Genomic DNA, 16,066 nt, shown 5'->3' on the forward strand with positions numbered 1-16,066 from the left:
CAGGTCCAATGACAGACTCCACGCTAGATTAGCTCTAAGTTTATTTATCCCCAGAAAGGTTGCCATTAAGATAGCCTTTTTTTTTTTTCCAGTCACAGTAACTCATGGAGATTGTCTAATTAGGAATAAGGAAGAGAAGAAAGGGAAGTTGCCCATTTAGCTGAAATTATAGCTTCTTAATGTATCAAGGTATAAGTGGCAGTCAATTCAATCAATTAATTTGATCAACCCATCACCCTCCAACTCTACTTAAAATAGGTGACAAAATACACTATGCCTCAATATCTATATTAGGTGAAAGATCTGAGTCATTTGAAGGCCAGCATTAATCTAGGTGTGAAAAAAATTCTTAATCAATTTGAAAGAAGTACAGTTCATTGGAAGTAAGGAGATAGTGTCACAGAGGAAGTGTATTAGAACTGGTGGGCGGGTTGGTCATGCTCTATGGTGCTTGGATAAAAATAGCAAGTTTATGTAGCCTTCAAAGGGGCCAGTGGCAGTCCACTCCAGTGATGCAAACACTTCTAGACAAGCCTTTGAGAGGAACTTGCTTGGGGGTAAGGAAGAAAAGAGCCTCTGCCCCTCCTCATCTTCACAATCCTGACTAGAGGATGACCCTGAAAACACAGAAAGACTGAAAACTTGGGATTTCCCATGGGCATCTTGGTATTAACTTTGCAATAGCACTATCATCAGGAACAAAGGGCAAACTAGACCCCTTGGAGAAAGGTGGTTTTTAGGGCTCTAGAAGGAGTCCTGCAGAGAGCTTTTCCATACTGAAGGACAAATTCATAAGGAGAGAAAAAAGATGCCAAACAACAAGAAGCTCTAAGTTACCCTTTGGCCCCTTGTGCACTCTCAACTTGAGTCTCTTTTCCACTGGATTCTGTATGCACTTTTGAGAGACTGTGCTCCCCACTTGGGAGGATGTTTGTAGCTACTCTCTTTCCTCTACCATTTAGTAAAAACCCATTTCTAAGCTTATTAAGTCTGGATGACTAATCAATGTCAATTGATAAACACTCTGATTGTTTGCCCCAATTGGGACTCATGGTGTTATTACTTGAAAACCATACTAATCCTTAGGATTGCCGATAGAATCTAAAGGGGAACAGTAATAGTTGTGTTCTGGAAATCTGATTGGCTATTGTGTGAGCTGAATGATCCTAACCCAAGCACTGCAAAAATAAAAGTATAGCTATGCATTAAGGCAAATAATAGAAATGTGTCATTAGGTTGTCTATATTTGGAATCTCAATTAATTTAGGGGCCAAAAAGATAGTCTCCCTAGAGCTTTTCCCCAGACCTTGAAGTTGGTCCATAAAGTCAAATTAACAATAATATCATTTATGCCAATACTTCAAGGATCTGTGATTTCATTGGCAAATTATATCCCCTTTGTGCCCCAGTATATCACTTTTATGAATTACTATGGTCAGGGACCTTCATTTTCTCATGGCTGTTTTTCTGATTATAGATTTTCTGAGTTTTGTCCTTGGATGACAGATACATAGTCATTGTCAAAGTCAAAGTCTTTTCAGCTTGGATTGCCCAGGGTTCTCTCTACATTTTGATGAAAAGATCCTAATGAAAGCTTTCATTTTCATGTTAGCAGTTAATAATAATATAAAAATAATCCTTTCAAGTAAATAGTAAAGATGTCATTTAATTCAACAAGCATTTATTAATAATTTATTGTGTGCAGGTATTGCTGTTGGCACAGAGTATACAAAGACTACCCCTGCCCTCAAGAAGCTTACATTCTGTCAGAGAAATAAACATATATACAGGTAAATAAATAGAAACTAATTTTAGTGGGGCAAAGGACCACCATTTTATCATAATATAATATCATTATTTTATTTAAATAAGATGATTTGTTTTTATGGCTATTAAACAGTAATGTGTTTTGTTGTTGTTGTTGTTGTTGTTGTTGTTTTTACATTTACCCCCCCCACCACTCTGTGATCTAACTGTTCCTTGTGTACAATAAATGCCCCACGTTCTGTCCAAGTGTATTTACCCTGACTGTCACCCTCACTGCCTAAAATGTTCTCCCTTCTTGCTGCTGCCTCTAAGAATCCCTGATGTCCTTCAAGACTCAGCTCAAACTGCTCCCTTCTGCTTCTGACCCCAACTGCTAGAGCCTTCCCATTAAAGTAACCTTCCATTTATTTCATACAAATCATAGAAGAAGAATAGCTATCATCTCTATGGTGCCGATTATATGCCAGCGCTGTGTAATGCTTTATAAATATTATCTTATTTGACCCTCACAAGACTATAAGCTCTTAGGGCAGACAATTCTTTTTCTTTGAATCCTCCCTCAGGGCTAAGCACACTTCTTGGCACAAAATAAATGCTTAATAAATAAATAACTAATGAATTAAAACAGAAAGAGGAGCCACAGAAAACTCAGTGGAATATTGATCTTTATAAATCTTTTCTTTTGTTGGCAGCTCCTAACTAAAAGCCCATCTTCTACAGGAAGTCTTTTCCATCCTCACTACTACTACTACTACTACTACTACTACTACCACCACCATACTATCTCTAGCACTACTACTACTACTACTACCACCATCACACTATCTCCAGCACTACTACTACTACTACTACTACTACTACTACTACTACTACTACCACCACCACCACCACCACCACCACCACACTGTCCCAATACTACTACTACTACTACTACTACTACTACCACTATTACCACCACCCCACCCCAGCACTACTACTACTACTATTACCACTGTACCACCATGAGCAATACTACTGCTACTACTACTATTACTATTATGACCACCACCACTCCTCTTCCTCTTATTGTTACTATAACTGACTAGTGTTTATATAGCCCTTTAAGTTTATGCATTAAAATATCATCTGGAAGTCAGGAGTGATTGTTACCCCCATTATATAGGTGAAACATCTAGCCCACTGGCCTGGAGTTACACAGCTAGTAAATTGATATCAGAGGTCAGATTTGAACTAAGGTCTCTCTCAATGCAGGTCCGGGGTTCTAATTCATTGTACAATCTCACTTCTTATATAGTTGTGTGTCTGCATATATTTAAATACATATATATTTATGTCTACATGTGTATGTAAAATATATATGTGTACACACACGTGAATGTATCTCTCTCTGTCTGTCTCTGTCTCTGTCTGTCTCTCTCTCTGTCTCTCTGTCTCTTTCTCTGTCTCTTTCTCTCTTTCTTTTTGCTAAGAAGTTGCTCAGTCACCCCTAGATTTCAGCTCCCTTGGCTGAAACCCTCATGCTCCCCCTGAGTTATTACTCCACTAAAGAGTCCTCTTGTTTAAAACAAACGCCGACTCTTCAGGCTGCCCGTTATTTGTTCATATTTTCGCCTAGGAAGCACCTTGAGGAGACAGAAAAATAGCCGTTTCCAGCGCTGCATTTTGCCGGCTACCTAATTCCCTGAACTCGGGAGGGACCCCCCTCCAGGATGTGGGGGTGTGGCTCCGTCAGTTGTTTGCCTTCTCTCACACGCCCCGCATTTCATCCTCCTCAGGAAAAACGCGGGGCACAAGGACCAACCAGCAAAGCGACTCCGAGGTCTGCTTTATTGAGCGAGAGAAGGAAGACGAACAAAAGGCTAATGTTCATCGAAGCGCGCTGGCGGGATGGGCCAAATAAAGGGATGGAGCAATGAGTCCCCTGTCTCCCATCTGTCTGAAAGGGCGAGTACGGGAGGCATCTGTCAATTTCAATTCCGGCCTTCCTCTAGAATCTCATTATATCGCCTCGGTGAGAGATCCACTGAAAACACCGAGCCCATTCTCATGTAGGTATTATCTAGCCTTATGAGCAAACCTGCAAATAGACTTTTATTGCTGGAAAAATGTAATAGGGCTTCGTTCTTTTTTCTTTCAGCCTTGGCAAGGGGCTGCTCTTCCTGACACGCATGGAAGCCTCCTCCTGATCTCGTGGATCAAATATGCTTATTCACTTCAAAGTCCTTTCAAAAGTGGTTTTTGATGGCTCATTACCACACAACCTGACAAAAGTTCCCATTTTTTCTCTCCTCAGATCTCGAATACTTGCCTTACTATTTATTAATCGGAGATAATGAATCAATTCTTGTTTTTATGCATCTGGACCCAAAGTACTTTGTCCTAAATACAAACAACAAACAAACAAAAACGAAAGCACCAACTAGGGGAAGAAAAAGCTGTTTTTTTTTTTTTTTGTTTGTTTTTTTTCAGGCAACCGTCTATTTCCAGGGTGCCCCAAGGCATTCCTTATCTCATTACAATAAGGGCTGGGATTCTCCCTGACTTAACACAAGTCACCCCGTATTGATTTTGGCTTTAGTTCATAGAAATATATTCACAATCTAGTTCTGAGATACAATTAGTTGTTAGAATTAGTTTTTCTTTTAAATTTACAGCTTGGTCTCAACTTCCAAATGCAAATATAATTGAGCTAGTCATGAATCTCTACAGATTTGACTTTAAAATGCAAGATGGCAGAGCCCATTTTCATATATAATCTATATAAGAAGACAATAATGATCCTAGCTTTGAACTTGGAAATTTTGTAGATTGCAGGATTTAAATAGGAAAGAGGAGGATTCCCCCGCCCCCCCCTTCTTGTTGCACATTCCTAAACTCTGATGCTATTATTTCCACATTACTTTACTGGGTTATCTTGGAGTTGAAAAGTCAGAAGGGCACTGATTACTACCCAATATGCACTCATCTCTTACTCCAAAGTCAAAGATTCTCAATTCTGAATTTTCACATCAGAAATTTCAGAAGCTGGAAGTTTGTTGAACTGTGGCACTCTGAAATCCTTAATTTAGCTTTCAAATTTCTCTTCCCTGCTTTACAAGAGTTGAAATGTGATAAATCAATGTTTTCTTAAGCTTTCTATTTTTAGATTTAGACTAGAGGCATTCAAATTTTTGTCTAGGTAAAGCTAATTATACTGGGTTAATTCACACTTTTTATAATTGCATTTAGCTTAAAAAACAGTGTTCCTATTCCCTTCCCCCAAACTATCTTGGTGTAAGTGAAAGTCTTCTTTCCCCCTCTCTCCTTTCCCTTTCTTTACCCTTAGCCTGTAATTAATCCCAGGGTCTCCCTGACATCTCCTTCTCCTTTTTCCATTTCCTCTTGCAAGTGCAGCTATGATTCTCCTTCTCCCCTTCCAACATTCAATATATGATCTCTCTGTGTGTTTATACATACATACCCATAGACAGAACATAGATCTATTTATCAATCATCTCTCTTTTATCATATGTCTGTTATTTTTGTAGGGAGCACATTTAAAAATATTTTTAAAATTTTATTTTCTCCCTTTTTTATTGAAGCTTTTTATTTTCAAAACATATGCAAGGATAACTTTTCTTTTTTATGTTAAAGTATATATTAAATACAATATATGTATACATATCCATAATTATTTTATTGTGCAAGAAGAATCGGATTTTGAAATAATGTACAATTAATCTGTGAAGGAAATCAAAAATGCAAGTAGACGAAATCAGAGGGATTGGAAATGCTATGTAGTGGTTCACACTCATTTCCCAGAGTTCTTTTGCCGGGTGTAGTATTCATTTTTCCCAGTATTCTTTTGCTGGGTGGGTATTCATTATTGAACAAATGGAACTGATTTGGTTCATCTCATTGTTGAAGAGTCACATCCATCAGAACTGATCATCATATAATATTGTTATTGAAGTATATAATGATCTCCTGGTCCTGCTCTTTTCGCTCAGCATCAGTATCTATAAATCTCTCCAGGCTTTTCTGAAATCATCCTGTTGGTCAGGATAACAAGGATAATTTTTCAACATTGACTCTTGCCAAGCCTTATGTTCCAAATCCACCCCCCCCCCTTTTCCCCTACTCCTTCCCCTAGATTGCAAGTAATCCAATATATGTTAAACATAGTAAAATATATGTAAATACTATATATATATATATATATATATATATATATATATATATATTTCTATTTATACAACTATCCTGCTGCACAAGAAAAATCAGATCAAAAAGAGGGGAAAATGAGAAAGAAAACAAAATGCAAAAAACAACAAAAGACGTGAAAATGCTATGTTGTGATCCACCCTCAGTTCCCACAGTCCTCTCTCTGGGTGTAGATGGCTCTCTTCATCACAAGATCATTGGAACTGGCCTGAATCATCTCATTGTTGAGAAGAGCCACATCCATGAGAATTTATGATCATGTAATCTTGTTGTTACTGTGTCCAATGATCTCCTGGTTCTAGGAGCAAAATTTTTGTAGAAGGGATATCTGTGGCTTACTTACTGTCTCTGTCTCTGTCTCTGTCTCTGTCTCTGTCTCTCTCTCTCATCTATCTGTCTGTCTGTCTATCTATCTATCTATCTATCTATTTAGCATTTAAGTGGCTCAATGAATAAAGAATTCTGAATTTGGAGTCAAGAAAATCTGAGTTCAAATTGAGCCTCAGACACTGAGCTCTGTGACCTTGGATAAGTCACTTAACCCTGTTTGCCTCAATTTCCTCATTTGTTAAATGAGCTAGAGAACAAAACGAGAACCTACTCCAGTGTATTTTCTGCAAAAACCTCAAATGGGGTCACAAAGAGTTGACCATGACTGATATGACTAAACAACAACTAACAACAGTATTATAATGATTTTTAGGGAAGATTTATTGACATAATTATATAATGATTATTTTTTCATGTAATTCTGAAATCTTGCCATTCTAGGGAAAAGTATCATATTAATAGAAAATATTATTTTAAATGTGTACATATATATATATATATATATTTATATATTTGTTGTACTTGAAGAAGACCGAGTAACATCACAGTGTGTTCTGCTGTTGCTAATCAAGCCAGTAAGAGGTAGGAAGGATCTACCACAGGTCAAGAACAAATAGTGTGTCTGAATATTTGAGGTGGTGATATCTCAAGATTTGTTCATTTAACATTTTCTTTGTCCTATTGTGATTCTATTTTCCTCAAAGAATACAGTGCCTTCTTTGATGTGGGAAAGCTATGTTGGGTGGTCCTGTGGGCAGTGTCTCCCATCCTTCATAATCAATATTAAAGCTCTGCTGAGAGACCTTAAGAATGTCCTTGTATGATATCTTCTGATCTCCATGGAAGTGCTTGTCTTGTGTGAGCTCTTTGTAAAATAGTCTTTTAGGCAAATGCATGTTCCACATTCAAACAACATGGCCGGCCCAAAGAGTTCGAATGCTTGGCAGTTCAGCTCAAAAGAGAATCTCAGTATTTGGTACAGTATCCTGTCAGGTGATCTTCAGAATCATCCCCAAACTATTGAAATGGAACAATTCAGCTGGTAGACTGTTCAGGTTTCAGAGTATACTTTTCAAAAATGTTCACATTGATGATGAGGTTGACATAATCATTGCCAGAGCTACCTCAGTGTTTTGGAGGTTCCCAATAAAAGTGTGGGAGAGAAGAGGTATTAGGCTGCCTATCAAACAGAAAATCTTCAGAGTCATTTCACTGGCTTCATAGCTATGCATGACATGTATATTTAATAAATTCAATTAAATATTAATTTAATTAAAATGAATAAATTTAAGAAATAGATTAATAAATGTCAATATATTGACATATATGATTAATCCATTTGTTTTCTCTAACATAAAATATTAAATCTATGGTTAAATCTAATAGTTCTGTGAATATTATTTAGAATCATTAGATTTATATATATATATATATATGGATATATTAGAATTTAGACTTATTAGATTTATCCTGTTAAATTAAAGAGTCATCTCCACTGCAACTGCATATAAAGAATCAATGAGGTCTATGCAGTGTTTTTTCATGGACATAATAGAAAATTTTAAGATTTTGAAGAAATAATTATCAGTTGAATTTTGAAGAGGCAAATAGAAAAGTACTGAAAAGTAGTGGTCTCTCTATTTTTCAGATTCTCTGTGATGATTTTTTTATGTTGTCACAAAAATATCATATAAGACATTCAGTTGGGCTAAGAGTTATCATGTATAATACCTCTTTTTTTTTTTTTTTTTTTTTTTTTTTTTTTTTTTTTTTTACCATTAGCTTTCAAGACTTATTGAAGTAGGGCAAATGGTCTGCCTCCAGTTGAAAAAGTAGTGAGCCAGATGGAAATAATAATAGTTAAATAATAATTAAAATAAAATAATAATAATAAACAATACAACTAAAATGAGAACAAACTCAGGTGGAGACACAGCTATAATCAGCATTGGAAATGATCAATATAAGACAAGTCTGAATCAAAATTAAGGGATCACATTTTAATCTTAACTAATGGATTTTAATGTTTCCTTAGGCATTTAAGTGTTAGAGGAGGCTTTATTGACAAGCCATTAGCTTTCATCTCCCCTGATTACAAATGAGAAAATTATATTTTACTGGTGATCTCTAATCTTTCTGATGGAATTGGAGTATTTCAAGTCATCTATGGAGTTCATGGAACAATAAAGTTAGAAGGGACTCTAGAAATCATCTAACCCAATCTCACAATCTCACAATTCATAGATGAGTCTCAAAGAAGGTAAGTGCCCAAGTTCACGTAGATGGTGAGTAGCAGAGTTGGGACCTAAACCTGAGCATCTTTATTGCCTCTATTGCTGCTACCATTATTAGCATATAGAGCCTTGATTCTTCTAGTTTCCTTTCCTGCTTACCTCCTTCATTTTTTTTTTTTTTGCTTTCCTTTCTTTCCCCTTTCTCCCCACCTGCCTACTTGCTTCCATTTCCTCCCTCTTTTCTACTTCCCTTTCCTCCCATCTTCTTCCCTTCCCTTTCTTCCACTTTCCTTCCTAGTCCTTTCTTGTTCTGCCTTCTATATACTTGTATACTATTAGAGAAAAACAAAATTTTATTTGGCTAAAACTTTAAGGTTACTTTGGGACCAAATTCTTCTATATTCATCCATTTCTTTTTTGGGAGGTTTATGGCTCAATGTCTTTTCCAGGAATTTTTAAAACAATAGTCCACTGGCATGAACATTTCTGTATCATTTTGGAGTTTTTCTACTCAATAAGAAGCAATAAATGAAATGACTTCTGGGACTCTACATTTCTCAATGTTAGACATTAGCATTAGAAAATTGAAAAAAAAATGGAATCTGGAAAAGATTAAATCTTTTGCAAGGCAAATTAAAAGTATGATTTATTTTGTTACCTTTTTTATATATGTCTGTCAGATTACACATTTTTAGCATTTTTCACATAAAAAGTAAATAGCTAATCATTCCCACACCATTAAAAATGCTTTCAGATATCCATCTTTGCAGCAACCTCCGGAGGCTGTTGGGCAGTCTGGACAAATATCACCATATCTTTCTCTTCCCTTCCCATCAGTTTTCATTTCCAGTTGAGAAAGAACACTTAGAGTAAGTGTACACTGCTTATATCTACAGAGTTGATAGTCTGACACATTTCCCTTAATGTTTCAGGGATCTGTTATTCCTTTTTCTTCCTTCGTGGATGCTGGTTACAATTTCTTTATCAGTTGATGGGTGATCTTCAAGATATGCTTGAGGCAACATCATCAGGATGTTGCCAGTCTGGAAATAAGCCTCTCCAACCTTAGACTAGATTGTTCCACAGATGAGACATAATATCAACAATAATAATCAAAGCTAGAATTTTTTAGGCATCTACAATGTGCCAGAGATTGTGCTCAACATTTCATAAATATTATCTCATTTTATCCTCACAATAATGTTTGGGAAGTAGGTGCTATTATTATCCATGGTTTACAGATGAAAAATATAGTACACTGAGTGTACTATATTTAATGATATATATATATATATATATATATATATATATATATATATACTATAATGACACACAGCTAGTATGTGTCTGGACCTGGATTTGAACTTGATTCTCTCTGACTCCAAGCTCAGTGCCCTATCTGCAGCATCACCTACAACTCCCCTCGTTGCTTTTGTGACTGTGAGCAAATACAGTAATTTAACCTGTCTGAGCTCCAGTTTTCTCTTTAGTAAAATGAAGATCATAATAACAGTAGCATGTGCCTTACAGAATTGTTGTCTCAAATGAGATATCGTTAAATGCTTTGAGAAGTGCTATAGAAATATCAAATATCAATCAGCATCATTCAGAGTCTGATTCTCATCTTCTACTCAGTGGAACTCGGGAAGAAAATTAAATCTGGGGAAAATCAAATTACATGTGGGCTTCACTGCTGTAAATCATGTTTGGGAAAGGTCCAGGAGCAGTAGCAAACAGAAAAAACTGGAAGGACACATGTACAGACATGTATATGCGTGTTTTTATATATCATCTACTTATCTATCACTCTTAAGTTGTAGGCATTAAAAAAAAAGGCGAAAAACGGTTTTTGTTCTCAAAGAACTAGGAATCAAATTCATTATAGATTGAAGTGACTTATTTCCATGATTTTTTGTTATTATTAATCTCTTCATCAGAATTTCAAAGGTGAAATGGACCTTAATAGATATCAAATCCAACCCATACTTGAAAGAAATCATGCATAACAACATACTTGACAAATAGAGTCCATTTTCCGCTTGAATGTCTTCAAGGAGGGGCAGCCTATTACCTCTCGAGACAAGCCATTCCTCTATTAGTCAGCTAATAATTTGTATGACGTTTTCCCTGACACTGAATCTACAATTCTATTCATTCATGTGATGAAGATGAAGATGATATCTATATACCAATGTCTCATAAAGAAGCTAAGTTCATCTTTATACTCATCTATCAACAAATGACCATTTTTTTTTAAATCAGTTCCTGCATGTCAGGCACTGTGCTCTCCATACTTCACTTCTGCCTCCCTATCTTTTCTCATATTGTTTTCTCTACCTCCCATTATTTTACTCTAAGGCAAGTCCATTATTTCCTGTTAAATCTTATTTAAGACCCACTTTTTACCTTTCCCATTTCCACCTTTTTCTGATGAATGAATCCCTCCATCTTTCTTGTCTTCACTGATGCAGATTGCCACCTTCTATACTTTCTCATCCTATGAGACTCTTGTTTTACTTTTTATGAGACCCTTAACAGGGTTCCAATATGATAAGTTAACAGAATCTAAGGATTAAAAGAGACTTCAGAGAACATTTAGACAAACTCATACTTTTGTTATTCCCTCCATCTTTGTTTGTTTTCTTGAAGGGGCATGGCTATGTGAGAGCCCTGAATCTTGAAAAGATATGTATGTGATGAAGGGAAGCAAGAAGCAAAACACACACACATCTATCTATCTATCTACATACCTATTTCTATTTATCCATCTGTCTGTCTGTCTATCTATCATCTATCTATCTCCTGTTTACCAATCTATCTATTCTCTATCTGTCATCTATCTATTATGTCTATCTATTCTCTACCTACCTACCTACATACCTACCTATCTACTTTATCTATCTATCTACTTATCTATTTATTTATCATCTATCCTATCTCTATTTGTCTATCTGTCTGTCTATTTATCCATCCATCCATCCATCATCTACCTATCTGTCTATCCATCCATCCACCTATCTCTCTCTCTCTCTTTGAATATCTATTTGTCTTTCTGTCTGTCTATCTATCCATCTAGCCTGTAAGCTAAAATGATGGGATCAAAGAATGAAGGTGCTGAGCATTTGTTTATTTGTTGTTGTTTTGGAAAGATAGAGGAAAAGAGGATTGGCACAAGATGACAAATGAAATGGAAAGAGCTTTCTCTAACCTGACAGTGTTTTCTTTATTAAATCTCTAGGAGTGAGAGTATAAAAGTGAGACTGTGCATCCTGTCAGAAGGGGCCTAATGATGCCAGCAGAAATAAGCTGAAGCTAGTGGTGTGGATAACAGAACAGCTGCCCATTCATGACTTTTGATCATTTATCAGTTGAAGAATGAGGCTTTGTGGAATGTTCAGGGAAGACTGCCTTTGTTGTGAGAGCTTGCCAAGTCCTTTTCAGAGCTCTTATCTACCTTTGGTGTTTACCTTTCACTCAACTCTCATTTGTGGCTTCAAGAAACTATAACATGTAATGACTACAGTTCAGTAAAATCACCTCAGCAGACCAGTTAAATCAGGTTGAAGGTAACTGACGGGCCTCAGATCTACTCTAGCTGCTTTGCCGAGATGGTTTTGCCAGATTGTGGCCATTGCATGTTATAATTTCTTGGAGCCACAAATTACTTATGATACTTTAATACCTTGGTATATGGTATGAGATGTTGTTCTATACATAGTTTCTGCCAAACTGCTTTCCAGTTTCTCCAGTACTTTTTGTCAGCTAATGAATGAGCTCTTGTCCCCAAATCTTGGATCCTTCAATTTATGAAATGCTAGATAACTTTGGCCATTTACTAGGGGTAATGTGTAACTAACTAACCCATCCTACAGATCCACCACTCCACTTCTTAGTCAGGACTAAATTGTTTTGGATGATTACTACTTCATCATACAGTTTGAAAGCTGGTACTTCTAAGCCACCTTCTTTCACATTTTTTCCCCATTGATTGTCTTGTATTCTTAAATTTTTCTTCTTTTAGATGAAATTTGCTATTTTTTCTGGCTTTATAAAATATTTTTTGGTTAATTTGATTGTAATGGCACTGAATAAGTGGGTTAATTTAGATAGAATTGGCATTTTCATTCTATTGACTTGGCTTAATCATAATTCATATTTCTCCAAATTTTTGAACATGTTTTCATTTGCGTGGAAAGTGTTTTGCAATTGAGTTCATATAGTTTCTGTGTTTGTCTTGGCAGGGAGACTCCCAAATATTTTACATTCTATTTCTTTCTGCTAGATTTTGTTGGGAATATTTAGAAATATAATATTTAGATTTATGTAGGTTTATTTTTTTATCCTGCAACTATGCTAAAATTGTTAATTGTTTCAATTATCTTTTATTTGATTCTCTAAGATCTCCAACTATACCAGCATATCTGCAAAGTGATAGTTTTGTTTCCTCATTGTCTAGTTCCTTCAATTTCTTTTTTTTCCTCTTACTGTATAACAAGAATTTCTAGTACAATATTGAATAATAGTGATGATTATTAGCATCCTTACTTCATGACTCTGATCTTATTGGGAAAGCTTTTAGTTTATCCCCATTATAAATAATGTTTGTTAATGGTTTTAGATAGTTACTACTTTTTACTTTAAAGGAAAGACCCACTTATTTCTGTGCTTTCTAGTGATCTTAATAGGAATGTGTGCCTTGTCAAAAAGCTTTTTCAGCATCTATTGAGATAATTATATGATTTCCTTTAGTTTTTGTTATTGGTAGTAAATTAGTTTTCCTAAGTAGTCCTGAAATCTGGTTGTATGTAAATCCTACCATGCCATAGAGTATGATTTTTGTGATATATTGTTGTAATCTCTTGGCTAGTCTTTTATTTATTTATTTTGCATCAATATGCAGTAGGGAAATTGGTCTATTCTTTTCTTTCTCTGTTTTTGCTCCTTCTGGTATAGGGATTAGCAACACATTTATGACATAAAAAAGAATTTGGTAGGACTCCTTCTGTTACTGTTTTCCAAATAGTTTAATTAGAATTGGAATCAATTCTTTGAATGTTTAAATGTAATATATATTTTAAATGTTTAAATATATTTAAAGATAGCATTATTTAAGTATTTCATTTCCTCTACTATTAATCTGAGCAATTCCTTTTAAAAATATTTATCCATTTAACTTAAATTGTGAGATTTTAGGGTATATAATTGGGCAAAATAGTTCCTAATAATTGCTTTTCATTTTCATTGGTGAGGTATTCACTTTTTTCATTTTGTGATACTGTTAATTTGATTTCTTCTTTTTAAAATTAAGTCAAATTAACCAACGATTTATTCTTCCTCTCTCATAAAACTCTCTCTTATTTTTATTCATTAGTTCAATAGTTTTCTTACTTTCAATTTTATTCATCTCCCCTTTGAGTTTTGGGATTTCCAATTTAGTGTTTAATTGGATATTTTTAATTAGTTTCTTTTTTATTTTACTTTTTTAGTTGCACACACAATTCATTGAGCTGCTCTTTTTAGAAATTTTATTGATGTAAGTGTTTAAAAATATGGATTTTCTCCTAAGTACTACATTGGCTGTACCCAACAAATTCTGGTAATAGTTTCACTATTATCAGTCTCATTAATGAAATTGTTTGTTTCTATGATTTGCTCTTTGATTCATTCATTTTTTATGATTAGACTAGATAGCTTTCAATTTTTGTTATGCTATCTTTTCATTGTCCTTTATTGAAGTTTCATTGCATTATGGTTTGAATATGATGCATTTAGTATTTTTGTTTTTCTGCATTTGGTTGTGATTCCCTAATTCATGGTTAATTTTTGGGAAGGTGTTTTGTACTGCTGAGAGAAAAAGGCATATTGTTCCATATTCCCATTTAATTTCCCCCAGAGATCTATAAAAGTTAACTTTTCTAAAATTGTATACATTTCATAAATAACTTTCTTTTTTATGATGAAATATATGTATGGCTAGATCAAAGAGAAGAAAGTTTAGGGGCCTACTATCCTACTATCATTTCACTATTTTCTTTTTTTCCCTGTAACTCATTTAACTTCTCCTTTAGCAGTTTGGATGATCTCCCATTTGCTGCATATATTAGCAAAATTTAGCTTCCCTATTTATATCTTTTAATTAGGCCTATTTTTGCCATTGCTTTGTCTGAAATCATGTTTGCTATTGTTGATTTTTTTAAATACTTCAGTTGGAACATAATAGACTCTGCTTTATTCTCTGTGTGCCTCCATGATAAATGTGTGTCTTGTAAACAACATATTATTAGATTCTGTTTTTTGATCTAGTCTGCTATCTACTTCCATTTTATGGATGAGCTCATCCTATTCACATTCCCGGTTATGATTATTAACTATGTATTTCCTTCCTTCCATTTTCCTGGTGTTTATCCTTTCCTCTCTGTCTTAAATTGTCCTTCCTCAGAAGGCTTTTTAAAAATTTCTGATCATAACTTCCCTATTTCCTGTTTCCTCCTATCAGCTTTCTTTCCCTTCCCTTATCCCCTTGAAATATAAATGTCTATAACCAATTGAATTTGCATGTTATTCCAACTTTGAAGCAATATTGATGAGAGTAAGATTTATGTATTGACTGTTGCTCCTCTCATCTTCCCCTCCATTGTAAAAGCTCTTCCTTTTGGACCTCTTTTGAGTGAGATAATTTCCTCCATTCTTCCTTTCCCTTCTTCTAATGCATCTCACTTTCTAATCCCTTAATTTAATTAAAAATATTTCATCATACTCATCTCGCACTTGTGTCTCTATCTACGCATCATCTTTTAAATGCCATAATAACAATAATGATACAATCATTATATTCCCATATAGGGATGTTAACATTTTAACCTTTTGGATTCCCTTGTGATTTCTCTTTTATGTTTACCTTTTTATGCTTCTCTTGAGTCTTATATTTGAAAGTAAAATTATTTCCTTTCTTTTTAAATGAGAAATCCTTGAAAGTCCTCTATTTCATTAAATATCCATTTCTCCCCATAAGGTTTGTACTCAATTTTGCTGGATAAATTATTCTTGTTTGTAATCCTACCCAACAAATCAAGTCAACAAGCATTTATGAAGCACATAATATGGGCCAGATACTGTGTTTCTATCTGGGAATAAGAAGAAAGAAACAAAAATAGTTTCTGCTCTCATGGGATTCATAATCTACATATATCAAGGGAGCGTCTTCATTCTCAAGCTGCCCTGAAGCCAAATTTTCTTATTCTCAGTTACTTACATGCACAGATACAGAGTGATGAGCAAAGAAACATAAAATACTTAGGAATTCATGTGCATGCACTTATATAAGCACAAATAATTGGGCAAAGCCCATCTAAGTAGCTGGAAGGCAGGAAGATCTCCACAAATATGGCTCCATACATCATTTTGTTCCTCTTTTGTCCAGGCAGCTTGGTGACTCATAGTGGTTGAACGAGAGGGAATTCAACCACTAATTCATTCCAATAACTTGAAGAATCCTTCACACCTTAGCATCTGCCATGTCACTATCTTCCTAA

Source organism: Sarcophilus harrisii, chromosome 3, assembly GCF_902635505.1.
Source record: "Sarcophilus harrisii chromosome 3, mSarHar1.11, whole genome shotgun sequence".
In the NCBI taxonomy this organism is placed as follows: domain Eukaryota; kingdom Metazoa; phylum Chordata; class Mammalia; order Dasyuromorphia; family Dasyuridae; genus Sarcophilus; species Sarcophilus harrisii.